General features: G+C 41.5%; 1 long non-coding RNA gene across 2 annotated transcripts; it reads right to left on the bottom strand.

Moving 5' to 3' along the window:
• Positions 1–6140: 6140 nt before the first annotated feature.
• LOC120966145 (uncharacterized) lies at positions 6141–9547 on the bottom strand. Of its 2 annotated transcripts, none has more exons than XR_005759274.3 (2): positions 6531–9547; positions 6141–6446 (listed from the first exon to the last, which is right to left on the bottom strand). It is a non-coding gene; the product is annotated as an uncharacterized lncRNA (long non-coding RNA). The 2 variants fall into 2 exon arrangements; XR_005759273.3 differs by having other exon boundaries at positions 6535–9547.
• Positions 9548–23891: the final 14344 nt, after the last annotated feature.

The following is a 23891-nucleotide window of genomic DNA, read 5'->3' as shown; positions in this document are numbered from 1 at the left end:
GCCACTTGATGCTAAATCACGCTTTTTTTTTGTTTGAACAACAAAAGGCGCACGAAGCGCCAAACTTTCCATTCAGCTCAGCTCAATAGCAACGTACAGCATGGATTACAAAGCCCTCAAACTCGAAATTAGAGAGGAGAGAAACTACAGGGCAAGTCATGTTCCTGTGAGCTGAAGCAAAACAACATATGTCAGGTTCTACATTTGATGTAAGAACCTGATGAGCGACGTTATGAGCAATTCCATTAATTTCCCTGGAAATATGGAACACTCTAGGTTGAAGGTCTGAAGAGTAGCAGAAGAAATTAGCTAAAACTTTCCTGATAGTCCAAGGGGTAGCAGTTTCAGTAATCTTCTTACTAGTCGCAAATGAAGCCAAAGAGAGACAGTCTATGAGGAAGGTCGGCTCGCTGATGCTGAGACATTTAGCTACTTGTGCAGCCAAGAGAAGAGCAAATGCTTCAGCCTGCAAAGGAGAACTTGTATTTGAGGTAGAAGCTTGAATCTGCACGCGACTTCCTTCTGATCGTGCGGCAAAGAAATGTAGATACCAACTCCAGTGGCTGTTGTTCCCTGCAATAAACCTGGAATTATTTTGCACTTAAAAGATGCATCAGTATATACTTTCGGTCCCGTGATAAGAAGATCAGATTTAAGCGTTTGTCCCTGCAAGGGAAGTTGATTAGTATGGGTTAAGATACAACTGGAGTTTTGAGGCTGATGGTTAAGCAGATCACAGAAATCATCAGATAGAGAAGTAGCAGCAATATTAACTTGGTGAGGGGTAGCTTTCTTTCAATCAAAAAGATAATCATTCCTCGCTTTCCAAAGACACCACATAAAATTTAGAATGTTGACAACAGAAGCATGCGGATGGTTCATATTAAGTAAAGCAAGAATAATACTTTGGATATTGGTATAGTTCTGAACTAAAGCATCTGTTCTGATGAACCAAGGATGAGAAAACCAAGCAGCTCTAGCAAAGTCACAAAGAAAAAACAGGTGAACCTCATCCTCTTGCTGACCACATCTGCAACAATATTGAGAAATATGTATGGAAAAGCGCCCAGCCCTCAAACCTGTGGGAAGAGCTTTCCGAAGGAGTCTCCAAGCGAAAGTTTGAACTCTGGGGATCATCAACTTTTGCTTCCAAATCAACTTGAGAAGATTTTTCACCTGCAAAGAAACTTGGGAAGGAGTATTTCTTGGATTGGCATGAATATCCTGCAAACACAATTTATAAGTGGACTTGGAAGAACAAGTACCATTAGGAGTTAGATCCCAATATAATATATCCGGGCAATCTTGGTGAATAATGTCGGTTTGAATGATACCAGAGGCTAGAGGCTGTTGAAAGAGAGAGTTAATGAGGTCATTGTTCCAGACTTTATGACCCGGTATCCAAAGGTCCTTAACAAGAGAAGGATATATGTATCCTGAAGGCTAAATAATAAGATTGTCATGAACAGAAGCCCAAAGAGAACACCAAGGGGTACTCCAAAGAGAGATATTCCCTTGCGTGAGTTCGTAAAAAGAGTGATCTTTCAGTTTAGGCAACATTTTTAAAATGGAGGACCAGAAAGCAGTTTTGGAGTAGTAGAAATAGCAGACCAAATAGAGGCATCATGGAAGTATTTAGATTTGAGCACAAGATGAAGGTGGGAGGAAAGGTCTTTAGCAAGCCTCCAAGCAGCTGCAAGAAGTAGGCCCTCATTAATTGCTTGCAAGTTCCTAATGCCAAGACCACCTTCCTATTTGGAATTGCAAATGTCCTTCCAAGCCCTAAGACTAAGGCACTTGTTAGAATTATTCTCTCTGATTCCTGTCCACCAAAAGTTCCTTATAATAGCAGTGAGTTTGGCTATAAACTTCTTGGTAAACAAAATATTAGACATGTAGTACACAGGAATAGCAGAGAACACAAACCTAATGAGCTCAAGCCTAGCAGCATGAGAGAGCATATTAGCTTTGTAAGCAGGCAATTTATTCAGAAATTTATCAAGAACAAAGTTGTAAGCAACAGTTCTATTTTTAGCGGGAAGAATAAGCGGATGACCAAGGTGGGTGAAATTGTTATCCATGATAGAAACAGGAAAAACTAGCTTAATCTCTTGAGTAGTGGTTTGACTAACATGAGTACTAAAACGAATAGCAGATTTGGCCCAATTTGGTGTTTGACCTGAAATATAACAAAAGTGATGGATGAGTTGAGCCATAGAATTTGCTTCCTGCATAGTGGCTTGACCACAAACCAACAGATCATCTGCAAACAACAGAGAATGAATAGAAGGGCAATCTGGACCAAGTGAAATACCCTGGATATGATGAGCAGCTAGAGCTTCATTAAGAGCAACAGACAATTCATTGATAGCAATAACAAACAAATAAGGCGACATGGGACAGCCTTGACAAATACCTCTGAAACTTTTAAATTTATGAGAAGGCTGCCCATTAATAAGCACAGAGAAAGTAGGAGAAGAAATGCAAGCATGAATCAAATTAATGAAATGACCATGCAGACCTTTACGTGCAAGAGCAGACACAATGAAACTCCATTCAAGACGATCAAAAGCTTTAGCAAGATCTATCTTGAGCATGAAAGCATGATGATTCCATGATTTAAGAGCGAAGGAGTGAGTAATCTCTTGAGCAATAATGATGTTGTCGCTAATTCTTCTACCCTCAATGAAGGCTTGTTGTGCCGGATCAATATAGTCCGGAAGATGAGGCTTAATCCTATTAGCCAATGATTTCGCAATGATTTTGTAGACAACATTACAAAGGCTAATGGGATGATAATCCATAGGAACTTGAGGAACTAATTTTTTTGGAATGATAGCAATATTAGTGTCATTGATACGAGGAGGTAAAATACCAGTTTTATAAAAGGTAGTCACAAGTTGAGTAACTTCCTCGCCAATCCAATCCCATGCTGCCAGATAAAATTCAACATTAAATCCATCCGGACCCGGAGAAGCATTCAACTTCATATCTTTGAGAATCTGCAAAATCTCATGTTTATCTGGAAGAAAGTAAGTAGGATCCAAAGAGTTGTCAGGCAAACGAGTATTAAGAAAAGGCCTTGCAGTGTTATTGTTTGGCGAAGAGAAGATGTATCTAAAATAATTGACAAAAGTATTAGTGATAGCACTAGGTTTAAAATGAAGCACATCATTCTCATCCTTAATGGAACAAATAGTATTTCTTTTTCTTCTTTTGATCACAGCCTGATGAAAAAACTTAGTATTATGATCACCAGAAGTGGCCCAACCCTTCTTACTTCTTTGTTTATAAAACTGATTGAGCTTAGAGAGAGTTTGTTCATACCTAGGAGTGAGAGAGCTTTCCAAAGTGTGATTTTGCTGCTGAATTGGAAGCTGCTGAATCTGATTAATACTGGACTCAATTTCCAAAAGCTCTTGCTGGAAGGGCTTTTTCTTCTTACACCACTTCTTCAAAGAACCTGCCAAAGAAGTAGACTTTGCTGCAAAAGAGGTAAAAGTGCAATTATTCCAAGCAGATTTTGCAAAGTTAGTAAAGTCTTTTTCAAGCAACCACCAGTTTTCAAATTTAAAAGTTTGCCTCGGCTTAACAAAATTACCGTATGTAGAAACGAGAATGGGCGCATGATCACTGAGAATGATAGGTAAGCTGAGCACTTTAGAATTAGGATAATGCGCACACCAGTCAGAGTTGACAAGGCATCGGTCTAGACGTCTGTAAATAAGATTAACAGTATGCTGTTTGTTACGCCAAGTGTACGTAGGACCACTAAAACCAATATAAAAAAACCATAATTTTTAACAAGGGAACGAAAAGCAGACATGCGATAATAATTAACACTACCATTACAACCATCTGTATCATACAAGATGTCATTAAGGTATCCAATACACATCATGGGCTTACCAAAATTATCATACACAAAAGCAGAAACTTGACTCCAGATAGCACTAGTCTGCCTATGGTAGGGGTCACCATATATACAAATCAAACAAAAGTGAACACCCGAGGCTAGATGAACTACATTAGCTAAAATATAATGAAAGGGGGCACTATGAACAGACACATTGAGTTCATCACTCCACATAAGCCAGAGCCCTCCAGAGGCTCCTCTAGAAGGAACAACAAAACTGTTAGCAACATCAAACCTATTAACAAGATCAACCGACCGAACCTTAGAAGATTCGATTTCAGAAACAAAGGTTACCTGAGCTTTAGTAGAACGAATCAGATTGGTCAGAAATAGCATACGTTCATTGCCGAGGTCTCGGCCCATACCTTGGCAATTCCAAGCTATGGCTTTCATGGCGCCCGAGGCGCGTTAGGCCATGCACTGCTGCCCAAGAAAAAGAGTCGGTCATGTTGCCATGTATTACAGCATCGAATTCCATCTCCTCCCCCCTGACCACTCCTAAGATCCACTCAATCTCGTTGGCAAGAGGAGCTAAAGTCATCCTGATATTCTACTGCGGCTTGACTCGAACAAGAAGGAAAGCAGTGCAGGGAGTAACGAAGGTGGGTTGTGTGTGTGGGGGGGGGGGAGGGGGGTGGGGGTCGGAGGCGGCGAGGAGTAACCCTAAAACCCTAAACCCTAAATCACGCTATAGGTTATTTTTTACACAAACAACACATATACGGCTTTAGGGCATCTCCAAAGCCGACCCATAAATGACTCCGGTGTATGTCCAGACGTGGTCCACGGACATGATGTGAGAGAGAGTCATCCAACACTTTTCAGAAATTAATCCTTATTTGTCCGGTTGGAATGAGAGAGATGAGAGGGGACCATGCCATGTGTGGAGAGAGAGAAAAGATGAGGACCATATAATGGCTTTTTGTTGGTCAAGTGGATGTCCAGACACTGATATAGCTCCCCCATGTTTGTCTCTGATTTGCCAAAAAACGGACTTCCGGACCACTTCGTGGACCGATGGGGTCCCCATTGGATGACCAAAGCTGACACAAACGATACAACCCGGACATATAACGGAGCTATGAGGGTCTCCTTTGGAAATGCCGTTAGGGCAACTCTAACCGATCCCTATATATAACGGAGTATATATCCGACGGAGTATACCCTTAGTGAAGTATTTTTACTCCACTAATTTTCGCCGGACCTAGCCGATCTCTTTAGAACGGAGTAAAAATCAAATTTGTATAAGTTCAACCTAGTTTCATCGTAGTTTCAACCGAAATTTGCATAAATTTAAACATAAGTTCAACCTAGTCAAAGCATTGTCTTGACAACTGAAATTTAGACATAAATGTAAACTTAAACCCAAACCTAAACTACTCTTCATCAGCATCCTTGCCATAGTAGAGGTCGAGCCAATCTTGCCTCGACATTCCACCGCCCATTGGGTCCGGGCTGGTGCCGTCGTCGCCAGAGTCGGGGAAGATGCGGCGCCACTCCTCAACGTCGAACTCCTTCTCCGCGCTGTCGTCATCGCCACCTTGCTCCTCGTCGTCGGAGATGACAATGACCTCGCCATCGATTGCGTGCTCCGTGAAGATTGCCCTCTCAGCCTCCACGAGCTCGGGGTACTAGCGGCGGAGGTCCGCCATGTACTCCTCGTCAGCGGCCTCCGTCATGAGGCGCTCCCTCGCCTCCCGGTCCTCCCGAGCGGTCGTCGCATCCACAACCCCAGACGGCGGCGGGACAAGGTGGACGAGCACCATCCCCCATGGGAAGTTGAGGCAGGCCGCCGAGCCATGGAACCGAACCTGCCTCTGGTCATATTCCAGGGCGGCGAGCTCCGCACTACAACAGGAACCCCCCTATTGCAACGCATTTTTCCGTATCTAGAAGACCATATATGCGTTGTTAGTGTGTTTACCAACGGTGTAGGATGCGTTGCCTTATCCGGCGTTGCTAGCGCATAATGCAACACTTATATTATCGTTGGTAAAAGAGACCGTTGCAAGAATACAACACATAAAACAGACTTGTGCAACACTTCTATGTGTTGGTGCTTATTGTATATGAAACAAAGTTCCAGGGCTTGGCAAAAAAGAATTTAAAACGTGGTTCATATATAATGTGAATAATATTTTTTATACATATTGCCAGCAATTAAATTAGTGCTTTACATAATGGTGATAATTATGAATTTCCAGTAAAGACAAACAAGAGAATATACTCACGGGAGGAAGAAATCATATATTAAATAAAACTGTTGGATTACAATAGTGCATATTACACAAGAAAAATCATCCAAATGGGAAGTATAATCTAAATGTTTATTGACGGGGAAACTTAAATTGAAAGCATCCATAAACATCCCTACAACGTAACTAAAACACAATCGAGGAACATCATCCCTACAACTTAATTAAAACTGAAACCATCCGTCTTCATCATCATGAACAGGAACATCATCATCATCATCCTTGTAGTATACTTGCCACACACACCAATAGAATCATCCATTTATCTTTTGAATCTACAAACAAAAAAACAAAATGAACTGTTAACACACAATGCATTGACATGATGCAAGTAGTCATAGAGGGAGGATATTACTCACTTACAAAGGTTGAGATGCAAAAACAAATCTGCATTACCAAGAGTATTGCAGTTTTTGCGACTCCGTACCAAATCTTCAGTTTTCACAAGTGCCATATCAACATGCACTACCCAGAATTCATTAGTAATTTCAGCACCATCAAGTTCAAATTTAGGATCACAACTTACAACTGTAGCAAGAGCTACATGTGTTACGATTTTTTAGGCTCATTAAAAATACTTTTGTTCCTACCTGTTAGAGAAAATCAAAGTTACCATTGAAAGAATCATGTCAAGCAAAATAATTAATAGAAACGTGACATATAACAGAAAAGGTTGAGAGGCCAAGACATGTCGTGTTTGCATCTTCCCCTCTACTATATGGTTATGAATACATCTACAGGTTAATCTCATGATGTGCAACATCTATGAAATTCTATGAAGCCTTTCACTACAAACAAAGTAGTTTTGGTGATGGACGCTGAAAATAATTAAACTTCATATGATAGCTTCAGTGTAGAACACAAAGATAGACATTTTTATTCAAGTAGCAGTATGGTATGATCAACTGCATAATTCTGAGGCACCTACCGGAAGATACTGAAGCAGTATGTTTGGCCATTAACCAAGTAAAAAAATATTACTATATCAATACCTGGGACATATTAAGCCAAAAGATAAAATAAATTTACCAAATTAGTGCAAATAAAACATATTAGACAATAAAAAGAAGCTTTGAAGCATAAGATCTATCATAAATGAAGTACTCCCAGTACCGACCCAATGATTTTGCATGAAGTGCAGCATGGACAGCAGGGCGGATCAACCATTAGTTCATCTTTACCACCAACTCCTAATAAAATAGCTAGTATATATCCAGATCAAACTCTAAATAGCACATCTGAGCAGATAAATCAAAGGCAGTGACACTATTAAGAAAAGGAGAAGACACGGCAGAGAAAACAAGACTGTAGTATGTTCGAACAAATAATTAGGATGTCTTGTTTGTAGACTACAAATACAAATCAGATATAGATACGGCGATCTATTTAGTTGGAAGTTGCAGGCATCCAAAAAATAATATTGAATGTGGTCTAATAATTGCACGACACTACAGATGGACCATGCCAATTAAAGTGATATAGAAACAATTGACATTATTTTTCTTTTTCTTTTTGCAATCCATCAGTACATGACCTCATGATGAATCAGAAACATGTTAGTATTTATAAAGTTGCCATATGCTACAATTTTACTTCTCTTTTCCTCATGGTGTGTATTCTTCCTTGTAAAGGAAAAGCACATCAAGAGAATAAAGGAGTGACACTACGGATGTAGGCAAGCATGGTATAAAGCGGAAGCACGAACCACAAAAGAAGTGTCTAGAATTTTGCAAACCAGCAGACAGAACCGTGTAGATATATGTTGTTAATAATAGGAGAAGGGGACATCAATCAAATTCCAATAGCCAAGTGAATAAATGGAAAACATCCATGATTTTGTATTCCTGGAACACAATCTAGTTCAGCTATCATTAAAAAATACAGAAGTCAGATAAGTTGTAATAGGTGTGGAATTTTATCTAACATGTCACTTGACTAAATAAGTACTGCTCGTCTCAGCATAGTTTTATAAGATTTGTTTCTCTTCTACTGTATTTAGGGGTTACGCAGTAAACAATTTCTGTTCATAAATCATAAGTAAATCGCAAGATCTTCTTGCATAAAAAAATTGATATGACATGCAGCTCACATAAGCATATTTTTAAATGGCAAGCATAGCTCGTTGTAGATGTACTCAGTAATATTTTTCAGAGTTTTGTGACAAGCAACAGTAATTGATCAACAGATTACCTTCCTTACGCTCTTGAACTCCAACTATAGTGGGGAGAAAGCCTTATGCGGCTGAGTGTTAATGTCACTAGATGCTGATGGATGATCATGCGGAGAACTGTGGATCAGAAGCCCTCAGATCCAACAAGTACTCGGCTTTGCCATGCTCTGCACCGATGTCCTTCTCCCCCAGCGTCCCAGCGGCCTAGTTGACCGAGCTGCATAAAGCTGTCAAGTTGCTCCTCAGTTTGTAGTAGCAGAGAACACAAAGATCTAAATGGTCTTTTAAGCGAATGAAATATGTAAAAAAATATACTGAATTGTGACTCAAATAAAAGAGAGGGAGAAAGTTTTGGGGTCATGTCCATTGCAACATATTCAGTGCTTGAGTGCCATTGCATTTCTCTGCACCGAGTGGAGGTAATTATTACTTAGTAGAGAAAATTGATATTGTAACCTGCTCTGAAGTCTCGGAAACAAATATGACCATATAATGGTGTGAATGATCAGGCCTACAACATAAGCAAGTGGCACCGTAAGCAGAAAGTGGAACTTTGAATAATCAACATCAACCACGAGAATAAGACAACAAGCCCTATTATACAATCAGTCAATCACATAATCAACAACAGGAACCAAAGACTGCACAATCAAGTTCACTTCCATGGACTGGTGACAAGCTCCTAAGCCACAACTAGAATCAATTCAATCACAGAAAGAGGCTTTAGCTGGAAGCTCCCCTCCACACCAACCAGCTGTAATTCAGTCTGTCGTTCATTATCAGGGATTGGCAAGTCGTAAGTACCAATCCCCAACTAGATTGAAGTGAAGCAGAGCATGATGGGGGCAACAAAATTGGGACAAGAGAAGCGGCCCGGCTCACCGCGGCGGCGCGATCGCGAGGGTGGTTGTAGCTGCAGCTCTTCCCATAGCCGCAGGCCCCCGTGCGGAGGTAGTAGACGCAGTTGGTCGCAGGGGAGCGATGACGAGGGGCGGCGCGCCGGGATGCAGGGTATCAGGGGAGTGGTGACGAGGGACGGTGCGCCGGGATGGAGGGTCGCAGGAGAGTGGTGACTGGTGAGGGGCGGCGTGCCGGGACGGAGGATCTCAGGCGAGCGGTGAGGGGCGCGCTCCGGGATGCAGGGTAGGTCGAGGGGAGGCGGCCGGCGAGGGGGCCTATAGGCTCGAGAGGAATAAGGGATGCTGGGGACAGGGAACGATCTAGGTTAATCATGACAACCAACTTGGGCCGGGCTAGAGATATGTGTTGGGCTTTTGTTCGAGTTTGGCCAGTCAAAATAGGTCACGAGCTGCAAGCCTGCAACAGATATGGTACAATGCTTATATGCGTATCATCGTGAATTTTGCAACGTATAGTCAAAACATTGTAAAATATGTGTTGCTTTATGGAGGATATCCTTGTAGTGTCCGCCGTGTGGAAAAAGCCGATCCACTTCCTCTTGTGGGTCTCGCGGTCAGTTATCTCCGCCACCCAGGTCCCCCACGCTCGCTGGTGGACACCGAGGTATTTCCTTTGCGGTTCCCGCGGCGGAGGGAGGTCGGGGAAGTCGAAAATGCGGTGTGCGGGGGCCGCATCGGCATGGCAGCTTGAGGACGCACCGCGGGAAGAAGAACAGAGGGCGTGACGGCGCGGATCCGCGCTGCGGATCGGCGGCGGGGAGCCGGCGATGGGATCCGGTCATTGTGAGGGGGGCGTCGGGGAACGGCGGGGGATAGTCACCGGCGACGGGAATGGGGGAGGAGAAGAGGCGGAGGAGGCAGAGAGGAAGAGAAGAAGAAGTGTTGGTTTTTTACTCCGCCGCCGAGCGGTGGAGTAAAAATAGGTGCGGCGGAGGCAGCTCAGGATAATTTATCCTCCACTATGGGGTATTGGGGATCGGCTACCTCCCGGTTAGATAAGTAAAAACGGGTTTTTCGATTATTAGGGATCGGTTAGAGGTACCCTTACTACGCATTGATTGATCAAAACGTGTGCTTTCCACTTTATTCATGTGCCACTCAAGGTCTGCAAGTTACAGAATAACCCTGACGACGACTACTCTTGTGCTTGCAGCACTTCGATCACAAAATACAGTAGGGAGGGAAACATAAGAACAACATTCTAGTGTACGAATGACGGCCGGAGTTGCATGCATGCACCACCGCACGGCCCGAGTCCAGCTAGCCGACGACGGGGGTCTTCATGACGACTTGGGACGGGTTGACGATGAGGACGACACGCTTCGGGTCGTAACCGGGCGGCAGTGGGGAGCCCTGCACGTAGAACCCCACCGACACGTCAGGCCTGTCGCTGGTGATCTGGTCCCAGGCGTTCAGCTCCGGCCACCCGACAACCTCCGGCCACGACGTCTTCGCCATCGACTCTTGCTCGTTAGCTCCTTGGTGGGTCTATGGTCGTTTAGCCGCTGGCTGTAAGTAACTAGGACGTCTAGTGATTAAGCCATGGTAATCTGATGGTAGTTATATATAGGGCTAGAGTACTGTGTGCGTTGCCGGAATGGATGTACACGGCCGGGTGACGACGAGCAGGCAGGCATAGCGTAGACCGCCCTCCATTGGTGGAACTCTATGGTACACTGTCTTCTTGTTGATTGGCTCACATATACACAATCAAATTTTAATGACGGTTCTTGACGTAGTCAGCAGAAACAACTTTACTGTCTTCTTGTTGATTGCCTCACATATGCATAGTCAAATTTTAATGATGGCTCATGACGCAGTCAGCAGACGCAACTTATATACTTCCCTGTCCGGAATTACTTGTCATAAAAATGTATAAAAATGAATGTGCCTACAACTAAAATACGTCTAAATATATATCCATTTCTCTAACAAGTATTTCGGGAGGGAGGGAGTATTATCGTAAAATAATAGCTAGCTGGCGTAGTGCGTATGTCCAATCTTGAAATAGTACCCACCCATCTTGTCCACTTCCGCGAAAACCATTTCCAATCCATAAGGGAATACAAGAATTTATTTTGCAAGAATTCAAGGAGTAGGGAAGGACATGGTGAGAGCATTTGGTGTTCTACAAGCTCACATTGCAATGGTGAGTGGTCCAACTAGATACTGGAATGTAGACAACTATTGGTAAACAATGACAACTTCCATGACCATGCACAATATGATCAATGAAAATGAGTGAGACGGAAAGATGAGGACTCAAGTATGAATAGGAGAGTGCAAAGTCGTTGACAGAGGATGGCTACCAACATGATCCTTTATTGTTGGTGCAATTCCTATAAATATATCAAAATACTGAAAACAGATAGCCACATCAGCAACTTCAAGATTATCTTGTCAAGCATTTGTGGGTGTTGTATAGCACTGTAGTATTATTATTAGCACTCTGTTCAGTATCTTGTATGAACCTATGTGTTATGATAAACATTTTGTTACTAGAATTTGTATTTTTGTGTATGAAAATTTTGAATTTGGATTTGAATTGTGACAATTAAAATGGTTGCTTGAATATGCTTGAGCTCTAGAAATATTATTGTATGAAATATTGTGTTGTCACACTATAGTACAAATACAGTGTATGCAAATAGAGAGAGAAAATTATATATGGACCTAGATAGGGATGTGGCGATTCTGCACCCAGGTTCAGATGCTCCCAGGTGTTCACAGTAAAATTGTTTAAAACAGTAGAAAAACAAAAAAATTCTGAATAATTTTGTGGTGCAAGATAGTCGAATGTGTGATGCCCGTGCCAAATTTGGTGGAGTTTGGACATTCGAGGAGCTCGTGGCTAAAATGACAAACTTCGGGCCTGTGAGAAAGTTTGAAAGAGCACACTATTCGTAGCCAATTTTGTCTTTTTTTGGCGTGAGCTCCTGGAATGTCGTTTACCAATGATTTTTTGTGCGCACTAAATCATCTTGCTTGTAAAAAAGATTTAAGATTTTGTTGAATTTTGTACTATTTGTTTTGATTTTACGGTTCAACGGGTGTAAATGAGCTCAAGCTGAGACATAGGGACTGTTGCAGAAGTAGGAGGGGTTTTTTTTTTGGGGGGGGGGGGGGGGGGGTGGTCTGGAAGAGTATGGGTCAGCCCCTACTCGGCCTTTATGGGCTTTGTTGTATGGGCTACCACTCAAGATGCTCTAAGATATGCCAATGAACAAAGTAAAAACAATATGTGTCATATATCATTTTAATTAAATTTATTACAATTTCTACCATGTATTTGTAATACATGTGGTGAACTTAGCTATATAATAGTTTTCGAAGCATTTTAGTTTCTGCATTTATAATTTCATTATAAATCAAACTTTAGCGGGTATGTTTGGTCTGTAGGCCAGTCTCACAAAACAAAAGACGTGTTGCTTAGACATGTACAAGTCATAATGAATATCCAAGCTTATCTATCAGCATGTTTTCTGACTTAATAAAGTCTTCGCGAGCTCGAATTTGTATGCATTTTTTATTGCATTTCATAGGTCTTTCCTGCTACCCCTTTCTTTTTAGTTTAGTAGGCACATCTCATAACTCATTTTAACTAGGAACGGTCTAATGAAGTGTTGGTCACCCCTCTCCTTGGTGCATTGGTTGATTCCACACCGAGGTCCAAAATTAGACACACATTAATGTGACCGTGATTAATGTTTGCCTATTCCCAAAGCAAGGGGACATGCAAAATAAAAATTATATTTTCTTTTTGATAACTGATACCTTCAAACTTATCGGATCCTTTTTGAAGTTATTGTTTATTTCCTCGTTATTTCATTAAGGTTGAGGTAATTTCTTTTGAGATGATTGACACCTTTTAACATTTACATCTTTAAATCTCGGCCATTGATATCTAAACTTAGTGATTGAGATAATTTAATCTATATGTGGACTATTGTGATGACTCTATTTTTCTTTTGTATTATGCTTTTAGTATATAAATAGATAGATAGATAGATGAGTCATTGTACATTTTACAAACTAGATGATACCCCGCGTGTTGCTGTGGAGATCTCTTTCAACATTTTTTGATGAAATTTAAAATAGATATGCTACATTGTTGTGAATATATGCAGAATATAAGTAGTATTTCCCATGCGTGTTGAGAGAAAAAAATTAGTGTTTTTGATGAGGTGGCATGTGTGGAGAATTGAGATGTATGCATGTTGAGAGAGAATGATGATGTGGCATGTGTGCATGTTGAGAGAATTGGGATAATGGGGATAAATTCCTTAGGTATATATACTAGGTTATGCCCATTACGTTGTTGCGGGAATATTTTGCAACATATTTCAATGCCATCCGTTGTATGAAACATGAATGTTTGAAGTAATAATATAAAAAGCTAAAACTAAAAATACATAAAATTTATTATGTTTGATTACTATATTTCTAATATATATATATATATATATATATAACAATAATAATAATAATAATAGAATGATAATTCTCATGTACATTTGCTTGTTGAGATGTGTCTTTTTTCCATGCATGTCATGATGAAGTGGCATGCTTGCATGTTGAGAGACATATGATAGTGAGGGTGGGCCTTTTCTCATGCATGTTGTGCAATGATGTTGTATGCTTGCATGTTGAGAGTAACAGTTAGTGGGAGGTAACTTTTTAATTAAATATATGTAGCATAATAGAATGGAAATTCTCATGTATATTTACATGTTGAGATGGATCTTTTTTCCATGCATGTCATAATGAAGTGGTATATGCTTGCATGTCCAGAGACATATGATAGTTGGGGTGGGCCTTTTCTCATGCATGTTGTGTGATGACGTGTCATGCTTGCATGTTGAGAGAAATAGTTACTGGGGGTTAGCTATTTAGATATAGAAGATAAGATTCCTTGCTTACAATTTGATAAACTTATAAATGATTATTTCTCATCATAGGATTTACAGAACAATCACCTCTATTGATTGAAATAAGCATAAACCGAGCCAGCGCAATCGAGTACAGGGAACGTATCCAATACATGAGGGCGACAGCGCTATGGCATTATTATTCAGCTGTCGATCGACTGGAATGCACGCATATGCGTGCCCGCCGTCCGGCCGGCTGGATAGCCGACGATGGGGATGTTGGCGACAAGTGCACCGGGCTGTTGCGAGTCGTAGAAGACGCGGACGCGCTTGCTGTTGAACCCAATGGGCACCGGAGTTTGGTCCGGGAGCACCACCACGTTGACGTCCGGCCTGTCCCGGCGGATCTTGCTCACCGCCGGCGTCGCCGGGACGCCCAACAGCTCCGGCCACTCCACCTTTTCGGAACCATTGTTACCTCCGCTCATCTCGATCTGTTTAATTATTACTGATGTGTGCACGTCTGCCAGATGTATACACTCACAATGACTCTTTATACATACTTGTATTTATGGATTGCAGGCAACGAATGCCGCCATTACTAGAGCGTTGGCTTTGCCGGACGCCCTTTGCCTTGTTTGGTCAGTTGAACTTTTGCTTGTTTCCTTGATGCATGCGTAGCTAGATTTTAACCTTTTCGCTAAGATGCTCTCAATAAGACTTGAGTAAAGGTATGGCTTCTTTTGTTTTGTTTTTTCCGTTTTCGTGTATTCACACCTATTATCTTGGTATTGTCCGTCATAATATACTGCCACATTGGATTTCAGTCTAGTGGTTGCATTGGTTTTCACTTTCAGTGAGATGCTGTTGAAATTAGCTGAATTTCAATATTTTTTGTAGATACCAAAGTACTACCTTTTGGTCAAAATATTTCAGTCATTTCAATTGTATATCTATCAAAATTTTAAATAGCAGGCTATCCCATTTACTGGTGGCTCATCCAAAAGTTATGAAAACATATACAAAAGTTAAGCCCCATTTAGCGTTTTCGCTTAAACTATATAGAAAACATACAATCAAGCATAGCAGCATGCAACCATAACAAAGGCATACCAGCAAAGCATCTAGCCATAACAAAGAAGAGCTTGACATAGCTTTAGTGTGACCCTAATTTGAGGCCCAAGTTTAGCGCTAAATCACGCTATTGTCCGCTATTAGCGACAAAATTCATTTACGTAAACCCACACAACTTTAGCGTTGTGCCGCTCCAAACGCTATAGCAACATTATAGTCCGTTTAAAATTTTGATATTTATAGCTCAAAGTAAATTCAGTAGATACGGAAATATTTTGAAGTATTTGTTTGACATTGTAAATATTTCAAAACATTAAAATAAACTTTAATGTTTAAATAAATTTATGAATTGTATAGAACATTACAAAATGAAAATTATTTGGTTAATTATTTTAATTTTTTTGAATTCAAAGCAAAATTCCAAAATATTTTGAGAGGTGTGGAAGGGAGAAATCCATGATCGATAGTGCCGACCACTGTGTAGGTGATGCTCGCCGGCGTTGCATTCCTTCTAGAGGCTTCGTCCAAGTCTCCCTCCCTCCCTCCCTCCCTCTCTCTCTCTCTCTCTCTCTCTCTCTCTCTCTCTCTCCTCTCTCTCGCTCCATCCTTACCCCCTTCCTCCCTCTTATCTCCCAGGTGAAAATCCCTAATCTGCTTGGATTGGAAGGCAACAACGTTTATTGTGTCGTGTCATTCTTCTAGGCATCGTCTTGGGAACAAAGGGGGGTCAAGGGTGTGCTGCTTGTGGGTATGGTTTGCGGATGGTTGGTGGTGGTGCGATCTGAGTGGTGCCTCTAACGTTGATGGTGGTGAGTCTGGTTCCTCTCATAGATCTTTTGAGGGTCCTCAGATGCCCGTACATCTTAGGAGGTTTACATTCGGTTTCTACGAGCCTGGAAGGCAAAGGATAGGGCTCCCCTCTTCACTGACAAGTTGAGTTGCGGCGGCGATGAGAGCCTAGCGCTTCTTCGCATGGATGCCAACAGGGTGGTTGTCTCTATGCCCGGTGTAATTGCTCGACAATATGTTTCCTTGTCTTCAGTGACCAAGTCTACATGCTTCTTATCTTGCTATGGTCGGTCTTTGTTTGGCGACAGAGTTGGTCCCAAGGTGATTGTGGCTAATAAGGTAGCGGTTCTCGTCGCGCCTTGCCTGGGACCTGGCATCCGTGTCCATCCAAGTTCTAGGGTGTATGATTCTATCGAAAGATGGTGCACCAGCCTGCGATCCAGGCCGAGGAGGCACGGGCTTCCTTTGGCAATTGTACATGATGGTTCTTGTGGTTTTGACTCCCTTGTGCACGTGATTGTCTGCCTTATCATCGGCTAGTCTCCTTGAGTCGCTCCTCGTCTTCTCTTTGGAATCCCACACGGCAGAGAGCTCCATGATTTCAAGGTATGATATGTTTTAATTATCATTGTAGTTTGCTTGTTTTCGTGTTGCTATGTAAGCTGTTTATCATCACCTATATATCATGTTTCGATGTACTCCTGTACATGAGTGAAATGCATAAAACCACCACGATTGTGTCGTCATTACAGAAAAGGCACCAATTTTTGTTCCCATTGTAAAATGGACCGAAAGCAACGTTGATCATTGACAAAAAGCATTAAACATTGCTTGACCCCGAATTTGATGTGGTAAAGGGATGACGACACGATTTAATGGCCGTTTAGATTGAACATGGGCCCACTCATCAGTCTTCTTCCTTCCCACACCACACCATCTGTTGGGGAACATAGCATGCAATTTCAGAAAATTTCTACGATCACACAAGATCTATCTAGGAGATGCATAGCAACGACAAGGGGAGAGTGTGTCCACGTACCCTCGTAGACCGAAAGCGGAAGCGTTAGTTTAACGCGGTTGATGTCGTCGAATGTCTTCGCGATCCAACCGATCAAGTACCGAACGTACGGCACCTCCGAGTTCAGCACAGGTTCAGCTCGATGATGTCCCTCGAACTCTTGATCCAGCAAAGTGTCGAGGGAGAGTTTCGTCAGCACGACGACGTGATGACGGTGATGGTGAAGTGATCCGCGCAGTGTTTCGCCTAAGCACTACGACAATATGACCGGAGGAGTAAACGGTGGAGGGGGGCATCGCACACGGCTAAGAAACAATTAATGTACTTAGAGGTGCCCCCTACCCTCGTATATAAAGGAGGAGAGGGGAGGAGGCCGGCCTAGGGGGCGTGACAAGTGGGGGGGGGGAAACCCACTTGGACTCCTAGTCTTATTCATCCCCCTTTCCTTCTTTCGGAGGGGGAAAGGGGGAAGGAAAGGGAGAATGAAAGGGGGGCCACGCCCCCTCCCCTTGTCCAATTCGGACTCCCCATGGGAGGGCGGCGCATGCCACCCCCTTGTGGGCTGCCCTGCCTCTCCCCTATGGCTCATGTAGTCCATTACTTCTCCCGGGGGGTTCCGGTAACCTCCCGGTACTCCGATAAATACCCGAAACATTCCGGAACCATTCCGGTGTCCGAATACTATCGTCCAATATATCAATCTTTACCTCTCGACCATTTTGAGACTCCTCGTCATGTTTGTGATCTCATCCGTGATTCCGAACAATATTCGGTAACCAAATCACATAACTCATATAATACAAATCGTCATCGAACGATAAGCATGCGGACCCTACGGGTTCGAGAACTATGTAGACATGACCGATACACCTCTCCGGTCAATAACCAACAGCGGAACCTAGATGCTCATATTGGTTCCTATTTTACGAAGATCTTTATCGGTCAAACCGTAATGACAACATACGTTATTCTCTTTGTCATCGGTATGTTACTTGCGTGAGATTCTATCGGTATCTTCATACCTAGTTCAATCTCGTCACCGGCAATTCTCTTTACTCGTTCTGTAATGCATCATCCCGCAACTAAATCATTAGTCAGATTGCTTGCAAGGCTTATCATGATGTGCATTACCGAGAGGGCCCACAGATACCTCTTCGATACTTGGAGTGACAAATCCTAATCTCGATCTATGCCAAGCCAACAAATACCTTTGGAGATACCTCTAGAGCATCTTTATAATCACCCAGTTACGTTGTGACGTTTGATAGCACACAAGGTATTCCTCTGGTATCCGGGAGTTGCATAATCTCTAGTCAATGGAATATGTATAAGTCATGAAGAAACAATAGCAATAAAACTAAACGATCATTATGCTCAGCTAACGGATGGGTCTTGTCCATCACATCATTCTCCTAATGATGTGACCCCGTTCATCAAATGACAACACATGTCTATGGTTAGGAAACTTAACCATCTTTGATTAACGAGCTAGTCTAGTAGAGGCTTACTAGGGACACTGTGTTTTGTCTATGTATCCACACATGTATCAAGTTTCCGGTTAATAAATGCTAGCATGAACAATAAACATTTATCATGATATAAGGAAATATAATATAACAACTTTATTATTGCCTTTAGGGCATATTTCCTTCAGTCTCCCACTTGCACTAGTGTCAATAATCTAGTTCACATCGCCATATGATTTAACACTAATAGTTCACATCTTTATGTGATTAACACCCATAGTTCACATCGCCATGTGATCAACACCCAAAGGGATTACTAGAGCCAATAATCTAGTTCACATCGCTATGTGATTAACACCCAAAGAGTACTAAGGTGTGATCATGTTTTGCTTATGAGAGAAGGTTACTCAACGGGTCTGGCACATGCAGAGCCGTATATATTTTGCAATTTTTTATGTCTACAATGTTCTTCATGGAACTACTCTAGCTAATTGCTCCGACTTTCAATATGTATCCAGATTGAGACTCAGAGTCATCTGGATCGGTGTAAAAGCTTGCATCGACGTAACTATTTACGACGAACTCTTTATCACCTCCATAACCGAGAAATATTTCCTTAGCGCTCTTAGGTAACTAAGGATAACTTTGACCGCTGTCCAGTGATCCACTCCTGGATCACTATCGTACCCCCTTGCCAAACTCATGGCAAGGTACACAATAGGTCTGATACAACATAGCATACTTTATAGAACCTATGGCTGAGGCATAGGGAATGCCTTTCATTCTCTTTCTATTTTCTGCCGTGGTCGGCTTTTGAGTCTTACTCAACTTTACACCTTGCAATACAGGCAAGAACTCCTTCTTTGAATGTTCCATTTTGAACTACTTCAAAATCTTGTCAAGGTATGTACTTATTGAAAAATCTTATCAAGCGTCTTGATCTTATCTCTATAGATCTTGATGCCCAATATGTAAGCAGCTTCACCGAGGTCTTTCTTTGAAAAAACTCCTTTCAAACACTCCTTTATGCTTTCCAGAAAATTCTACATCATTTCCGATCAAAAATATGTCATTCACATATACTTATCAGAAATGCTATAGTGCTCCCACTCACTTTCTTGTAAATACAGGCTTCACCGCAAGTCTGTATAAAACTATATATTTTAATCAACTCATCAAAGCGTATATTCCAACTCCGAGATGCTTGCACTAGTCCATAGATGGATCGCTGAAGCTGCACATTTTGTTAGCACCTTTAAGATTGAGAAAACCTTGTGGTTGGATCATATACAACTCTTATTTAATAAATCCATTAAGGAATGCAGTTTTGATATCCATTTGCCAGATTTCATAAAATGTGGCAATTGCTAACATGATTCGGACAGACTTAAGCATCGATATGAGTGAGAAAAACTCATCGTAGTCAACACCTTGAACTTGTCGAAAAACTTTTTGTGACAATTCGAGCTTTGTAGATAGTAACACTACCATCAGCGTCTATCTTCCTCTTGAAGATCCATTTATTCTCAATGGCTTGCCGATCATCGGGCAAGTCCACCAAAGTCCACACTTTGTTCTTATATATAGATCCTATCTCAGATTTCAGGCCTCAAGCCATTTATCGGAATCTGGGCTCATCATCACTTCCTCATAGTTCGTAGGTTCGTCATGGTCTAGTAACATGACTTTCCAGGATAGGATTATCGTACTACTCAAGTGCAGAACGTGCTCTGGTTGACCTACGAGGTTTGGTAGTAACTTGATCTGAAGTTTCATGATCATTATCATTATCTTCCTCTCTAGTTGGTGTAGACATCACGAGAACAGTTTATGTGATGAGCTACTTTCCAATTCGAGAGAAGGTACAATTACCTCATCAAGTTCTACTTTCCTCCCACTCACTTCTTTCGAGAAAAAAACTCCGCTAGAAAGGATTTATTCTTAGCAACAAAGATCTTGCCTTCGGATCTGTGATAGAAGGTGTACCCAACAGTTCCTTTTGGGTATCCTATGAAGACGCACTTCTCCGATTTGGGTTCAAGCTTATCAGGCTTAAGCTTTTTCACATAAGCATCGCAACCCCAAACTATAAGAAACGACAGCTTAGATTTCTTGCCAAACCATAGTTCATACGGTGTCGTCTCAACGGATTTAGATGGTGCCCTATTTAACATGAATGCAACTGTCTCTAATGCATAACCCTAAAACGATAGTGGTAAATCGGTAAGAGACATCATAGACCGCACCATATCTAAAGTACGATTACGATGTTCGGAGACACCATTACGCTGTGGTGTTCCAGGTGGCGTGAGTTGTGAAACTATTCCACATTGTTTTAAATGAAGGCCAAACTCGTAACTCAAATATTCGCCTCCGCGATCAGATCGTAGAAACTTTATTTTATTGTTACGATGATTTTCCACTTCACTCTGAAATTCTTTAAACTTTTCAAATGTTTCAGACATATGTTTCATTAAGTAGATATACCCATATCTGCTCAAAACATCTGTTAAGGTCAGAAAATAATGATACCCGCCGCAAGCCTCAACAGTCATCGGACCGCATACGTCAGTATGTATTATTTCCAATAAGTCAGTAGCTCGCTCCATTGTTTTGGAGAATGGAGTTTTAGTCATCTTGCCCATGAGGCATGGTTCGCAAGCATCAAATGATTCATAATCAAGTGATTCCAAAAGTCCATCCGCATGGAGTTTCTTCATGCGCTTTACACCAATATGACCTAAACGACAGTGCCACAAATATGTTGCACTATCATTATCAACTTTGCATCTTTTGGCATCAATATTATGAATATGTGTATCAGTACAATCGAGATTTAATAAACCATTTACATTAGGTGTATGACCATAGAAGGTTTTATTCATGTAAACAGAACAACAATATTCTCTAACTTAAATGAATAACTGTATCGCAATAAACATGATCCAATCATATTCATGCTCAACGCAAACACCAAATAACATTTATTTTGGTCCAACACTAATCTTGAAGGTAGAGGGAGTGTGCGATGGTGATCTTATCATCCTTGGAATTACTTTCAACACACATCGCCACCTCGCCCTTAACTAGTCTCTATTCATTTTGCAATTCCTGTTTCAAGTTACTAATCTTAGCAACTGAACTGGTATCAAATACCCTGGGGTTACTATGAACACTAGTAAAGTACACATTAATAACATGTATATCAAATACTCTGGTCATTTTGCAATTCATGTTTCGAGTTACTAATCTTAGCAACTGAACCGGTATCAAATACCCTGGGGTTACTATGAACACTAGTAAAGTACACATCAATAACATGTATATCAAATATACCTTTGCTCACTTTGCCATCCTTCTTATCCGCCAGGTATTTGAGGTAGTTTCGCTTCCAGTGACCATTCCTTTTGCAATAGAAGCACTCAGTTTCAGGCTTAGGTCTAGCTTTAGGTTTCTTCACGGGAGTGGTAACTTGCTTGCCATTCTTCTTGAAGTTCCTTTTTTTTCTTTGCCCTTTTTATTGAAACTAGTGGTCTTGTTAACCATCAACACTTGATTCTATTTCTTGATTTCTACCTTCGCTGATTGCAACATCGCGAAGAGCTTGGGAATCGCTTTCGTCATTCCTTGCATATTATAGTTCATCATGAAGTTCTAGTAACTTGGTGATAGTGACTAGAGAACTCTGTCAATTACTATCTTATCTCGAAGATTAACTCCCACTTGATTCAAGCGATTGTAGTACCCAGACATTCTGAGCACATGCTCACTAGCTGAGCTATTCTCCTCCATCTTGTCGGCAAAGTACTTGTCAGAGGTCTCATACCTCTTAACACGGGCATGAGTCTGAAATACCAATTTCAGCTCTTGGAACATCTCATATGCTCTGTGGCGTTCAAAACAATTTTGAAGTCCCGGTTCTAAGATGTAAAGCATGGTGCAGTAAACTATCAAGTAGTCATCATTTCGAGCTTGCCAAACGTTCATAACGTCTGCATCTGCTCCCGTAATAGGTCCGTCACCTAGCGGTGCATCAAGGACATAATTGTTCTGTGCAGTAATGAGGATAAACCTCAGATCATGGACCCAGTCCGCATCATTGCTACTATCATCTTTCAACTTAGTTTTCTCTAGGAACATATCAAAAACATAGGGGAGCTACAACACGAGCTATTTATCTTACAACATAATTTGCAAATACTATCAGGACTAATTTCATGATAAATTAAAGTTCAATTAATCATATTACTTAAGAACTCCCATTTAGATAGACATCCCTCGAGTCATCTAAATGATCACGTGATCCAAATCAACTAAACCATGTCTGATCATCACATGAGATGGAGTAGTCTTCAATGGTGAACATCTCTATATTGATCATATCTACTATATGATTCACGTTCGACCTTTCGGTCTCCAGTGTTTCGAGGCCATATCTGTATATGCTAGGCTCGTCAAGTTTAACCCGAGTATTCCACATGTGCAAAACTGTCTTGCACCCATTGTATGTGAACGTAGAGCCTATCACACCCGATCATCATGTGGTGTCTCAGCACGACGAACTGTCGCAACGGTGCATACTCAGGGAGAACACTTATACCTTAAAATTTTAGTAAGGGATCATCTTATAATGCTACCGCCGTACTAAGAAAAATAAGATGCATAAAAGATAAACATCACATGTAATCAAAATATGTGACATGATATGGCCATCATCATCTTGTGCCTTTGATCTCCATGTCTAAAGCACCGTCATGATCTCCATCATCACCAGCTTGACACCTTGATCTCCATCGTAGCGTCGTGGTCGTCTCGCCAACTATTGCTTCCACAACTATCGCTAACGCATAGTGATAAAGTAAAGCAATTACATGGCGTTTGCATTTCATACAATAAAGCGACAACCATAAGGCTCCTACCAGTTGCCGATAACTTCTACAAAACATGAGCATCTCATACATCAACGTATATCACATCATGTCTTGACCACATCACATCACAACATGCCCTGCAAAAACAAGTTAGACGTCCTCTACTTTGTTGTTTGTAAGTTTTATGTGGCTGCTATGGGCTTCTAGCAAGAACCGTTCTTACCTACGCATCAAAACTACAACGGTGATTTATTAAGTTTGCTGTTTTAACCTTGAACAAGGACCGGCCACAGTCAAATTTGATTCAACTAAAGTTGGAGAAACACACACCCGCCAGCCACCTTTATAACTGGTCTCATGAACGTGGTCATGTAAGGTTGGTCCGGGCCGCTTCATCCAACAATACCGCCGAATCAAAATAAGACGTTGGTGGTAAGCAGTATGACCATAACCGCCCACAACTCTTTGTGTTCTACTCGTGCATATCATCTACGCATAGAACTACGACCACGCAAGATCTATCTAGGAGATGCATAGCAACGAG

Source organism: Aegilops tauschii, chromosome 6 (genome assembly GCF_002575655.3).
Source record: "Aegilops tauschii subsp. strangulata cultivar AL8/78 chromosome 6, Aet v6.0, whole genome shotgun sequence".
Taxonomy (NCBI): domain Eukaryota; kingdom Viridiplantae; phylum Streptophyta; class Magnoliopsida; order Poales; family Poaceae; genus Aegilops; species Aegilops tauschii.
Note: the sequence above shows the minus strand (reverse complement) of the source record. Positions and strands in the feature narration are given on the sequence as shown.